Genomic DNA, 5127 nt, shown 5'->3' on the forward strand with positions numbered 1-5127 from the left:
AGAACAAACTGTTAGTGCCATGTACTCAAAAGATTAACAAGGGATTAAGTTGCACACTTGTTCTAGCAAGACTGTCCTATTCCTACCCAATGCATGATGGTGGATGTTAGCAAACACATCTTTTGCTCACTTTAGAGTGGTTTATCACATGTTAAAGTGCAGCCCAGTGCTTGGTCACCCTTGATATGTTTCATACTTTTCCTTTCCCCGTTGGTCATGGGTGTCCCTGCGCAAAAGTAATCCAAGTGACTAGTGTTGTTCTGGATAGTACACACGGCATGGGGATCTTCGCATACACTGTTTATCCTGCAGTGTCAGTGCACAAAGCAAATAGTACTAAAAACAAAATTCTCAAAGAGCACCTGAAACAAAAACGGTGCAGATGAACTTACACAGATAAAAAACATCTAAACACTTTACCACTGATTTTATACTGACAAACCCCCTCTGCAGTTCCCTTTAAATATCAACTGAAAACAAGACTAAGTATATTGCCGAGTTTCTTTCACTTTGTGATAAATGTACAGTATAAATCTTTCTGGATGACTGATTATAACTGTAGTTCCTTTATTATTGACTTGCCTTTTTTTGTTACAGGTGAAAGAAATGCTTTAAGAAAGGAAGATGGAAAGGACATACAGCAATTTTTTTCTATCAAAATTCTGCAAAGTTTAGCATTGAAAATGTATCCCATGAAGACTAATCCCTGTTCAAAATCAATAAAATATATTAATCTATACACTCAAGTAGCGTGAAAAAATATTCAACTTGAAAAGACTAACCTGAGAGATACTAGGCAATAGAGAACTTGCTAAATGTTCTAAAGCTCACAAGGCAGTTTCATATAGCATTACATAAGAAGAATGTGAAGTCATCAGAGAAGAAAGACAATATATGTTTAATTTAACAAAGGTTTGAACATAAAGCACACACAATGGAAAGACTCTGTAAATGTTCTGAATGTGATCAAATATTCAGGACAACGGGCTGTCTAAAAATCCACCAGGTAGCCTACGCAAGACACAGAATATGTAAATGTGAAGAATGTGGGCAGACATTAAATCAAAAGAGTTTTAACACCGGGAAGAAGTTATATGAATGTAGTGAATGTCAGAAGGCTTTGTATGCAAAGGGACACCTGCTGATTGATCAGGCGGGCCATGCTGAGGAAGACCCGTTCATTACAAAAGGAAACTTGCAGTCACATCAGACTGTCCATACTGATGGGAAACCTTTTAAACTAACTGAAAGTAATCCATTAGTAATTACAAAGGCAGAGCTAGTTCAACATCAAAACATCCACATTGGGCAAAAGCCATATGGATGTAGAGAATGTGGCAAGGCATTCGTTGTAAAGACAAACCTAATGCGACATCTAAAAATACACACTGAAGAGAAGCCATATAAATGTACTGAATGTGACGAGGCAATCATTGGAAAAGAACTGTTAAAGCAACATCAGGAATTCCACACTGAAGAGAAACCCTTTCATTGTAGTGAATATGACAAGGCATTCGTTACAAAGACAAACCTACTGCAGCATCTGAAAATGCACACTGGAGAGAATCCATTTAAATTGCCAGAAGGTGACAAGGCATTTGTTGGAAAGACAACCCTAATGCGACATCTGAAAATACATACTGATGAAAAGCCATATAAATGTTCTGAATGTGACAAGGTATTCGTTAAAAAGGCAACCCTAATGCGACATCTGAAAATCCACACTGGAGAGAAGCCATATAAATGTACAGAATGTGACAAGGCATTCATTACAAAGGTAGAGCTAACACGACATTGTAGAATCCACACAGGGGTGAAAACTTTTTGTTGTAGTGAATGTGACCTGGCATTCGTTGCAAAGACAAACTTAATGCGACATCTTTAAATACACACGGAAGAGAAGCCATATAAATGCACTGAATGTGACAAAGTATTCATTAGAAATGACATGTTAAAGCAACATCAGAAATTCCACACTGGAGAAAAACCCTTTCATTGTAGTGAATGTGACAAAGCATTTGTTACAAAGGGAACACTATCGCGGCATCTGAAAATCCATACTGGAGAGAAGCCATATAAATGTACAGAATGTGACAAGGCATTCATTACAAAGGTAGGGCTGATACGACATCATTCAGTCCACACAGGGGAGAAACCACAGAAATGTACTGAATGTAACAGGGCATTCCTTACACAGGGAGAGCTAAATCAACATTATGCAGTCCACAGTGGGGAGAAGCCTTATGAATGTACTGAATGTGACAAGGCATACAGTAGAAGACGCCACTTGACGGAACATCAGAGAATCCATACTGGAAATAAACCATATGGTTGTAGTGAATGTGACAAGGCATTCATTACTAACAGAGAACTAATAATACATCAAAGAGTCCACACTGGAGAGAAACCATATGAATGTACAGTATGTAACAAGGCATTCAATCCAAAGGCATCTCTAATACGACATCAGAGAGTGCATATTATGGAGAAACCATATAAATGCACTGAATGTGACAAGGCATTTGGAACAATGGGAGCCCTAATACTACATCAGAAATTCCACACTGGGGAGAAACCATATGAATGCACTGAATGTCACAGGGCGTTCATTACAAAAAAATATCTCTTGCAACATCACAAAATCCACTTCAGAGAGAAAACGTATGTTTGTAGTGAATGTGATAAGGCATTCTTAACAAACCCTTGTCTCCTCCGACATCAGAAAATTCACACCGGGCAGAAACCCCATGGTTGTAGTGAATGTGAGAAGGCATTTCTTACAAAATGGCAGTTAAAGCAACATCAGAAAACTCACAGTGGAGAGAAACCATATGATTGCACTGACTGTGGCAAGGCCTTCACTGTAAAGCACACACTTGTACTACATCAAAAAAGCCACACCGGGAAGAAACCATATGGTTGTAGTGAATGTGAGAAGGCATTTATTACAAAACAGCGGTTAATGGAACATCAAGAAACCCACACTGGGAATAAGCCATATAAGTGCAATGAATGTGACAAGTCATTTTTTGCAAAAACAAGCCTAATGCGACATCAGAAAGTCCACACTGTGGAGCCACCATATAAATGTAGTGAATGTGCCAAGAGATACACTCTAAAGCACCAGCTAGTAAAACATCTGGAAATCCACACTGGGACAAAACCCTATTGTTGTAGTCAGTGTGACAAAGCATTCTTTAGAAAACAGCACTTAATAGTACATCAGAAAACCCACACTGGAGAGAAACCATATGAATGCACAGAATGTGACAAGGCATACAGTAGAAAACACCACTTAATGGAACATCAGAAAACCCACACTGGGGAGAGACCATATCAGTGCACTGAATGTGACAAGGCATTTTTGAGAAAGACACACTTAATGCAACATCAGAAAATCCACTCTGGAGTGAAACTATATGAATGCACTTAATGTGACAATGCATTTGCTGTAAAGCACAAGCTAGTACAACATCTGAAAATCCACACTATAGAGAAACCACATGATTGTAGTGCATATGAGAAGGTGGTTCTTTCAAAGAACTGCCTAATGTGAATGCAATGAATGTGACAAGGCATTTATTGAAAGAACATCCTAACGCAGCATCAGAAAGTCTATACTGGGGACAGGTCCTATGAACGTACCGAATAGGACGCAGCATTCGCTTTAAAGCACTTATTAGGTCTACTTCAGAAAATCCACATCAGGAAGTAACCATATGTTTGTAATTGGTGTGACATAGCATTAATTAGAAATAACCCTTAATGCAACATTAGAGAACCACACAGGAGAGAAACCATAAGAATTCACACTGGGGCGAAATTATATCAATGTACTCAATCTGACATAGCATCTGTTGAAAAATGAGGACTATTTTTACATTGGTAGGTCCATACACGTAAGAAACCAGACAAGGCATTCGTTACAAAGAGAGATCCAATGTGCAGTCGAAAGTAGAATGTGGCAAGGCATTATTTTACGAAAAGAGAAGCCACCTCAGTGTATTGAATGTGACAAAGTGTACATTACAAACTAAGACTGGGCTACTAAATCATTTGAAATTTGACACTGGTGACAACCCTAATAAATTTACCTAATGTGAAAAGGCAATTCAACACAAACTCCTCCCTAAATAAACATCTGAATCTCCATACGGTAAAGGAACCATAGGAGCGCACTGAATGCGACAAGTAGAAGGTATAAGCTAATGCAATAGCAAGGAGCCAAACCTTATGAATGTATAAAATGTGACAACGCTTTCATTACAAAAGGAAACTTACTGGTACATCAGAAAATTCAAACTACAGAGAAACAATATGAATGTTATTGAAAATGACAAGGCTCATAGTGTCAACACTGGTCAGAAAACATGAATTTTCTGACTGACTAGAAATTCATTAGAATAGAAAATGTAACATGAAAGTTCACACTTGACTGGAACCACAAGAATGAACTGAATGTGGGAAAGTATTTACTACAGATTGCACTCTAGCAGGTTATCTAATATCCCACAATGGATCCAGGGCAGAATGATTACATTATTGGAAACCGGGACATGCCACAAACATATAAATAGAACTAACAGTGTTACAGTGACCAAAGAGCAAAGAATGGTTTAATTGACAACACTTGGCAGCATAGAAATCATAGAAATTAGAGTGTATGGGGAATTAAATGCAGCCCTTGCACTCGTTATTAAATGTTATGTAAATTGCTATTTGTTTGAGCCTTCTAACTGATTCTGCTTTGGGACACAAAAACATATTCAGTTGACCCCCTGAAACCAGAACATACTAAATTTCCAAAATCCGCCAGGACAGATGGTAAAAAAACAGGACTTTCTCAGCAAATATGAAATATCTGGTCCCCTGTGAGGTGTAGCAAGAAGGCAAAACTTTCATCATCATCAAAAAAGCTTTATTTGGTTTGCCAAGGAACATCAAAGCATTCAAATTAAAAATGTGTATATTTAAAGTCCAAAATACAATTTGTGCAATATAAAAGGTTATTGGGTAGAAGAGGCCATTACAATTTCCTCATAGAAAAGATCTTAGAAGATCTAATAAAAAGAAAAAATCAGTTATAATACCAAGGTACAGCAGCATTCTTCTAATATAACATATGTG

General features: G+C 37.7%; 1 pseudogene; it reads left to right on the forward strand.

The window, feature by feature from the left end:
• The first annotated feature begins 1067 nt into the window (after window positions 1–1067).
• LOC147709806 (uncharacterized) lies at window positions 1068–4716 on the forward strand (annotated as a pseudogene).
• Window positions 4717–5127: the final 411 nt, after the last annotated feature.

This window comes from Lissotriton vulgaris, chromosome 6 (assembly GCF_964263255.1).
Source record: "Lissotriton vulgaris chromosome 6, aLisVul1.2, whole genome shotgun sequence".
NCBI classification, from domain to species: Eukaryota; Metazoa; Chordata; class Amphibia; order Caudata; family Salamandridae; genus Lissotriton; species Lissotriton vulgaris.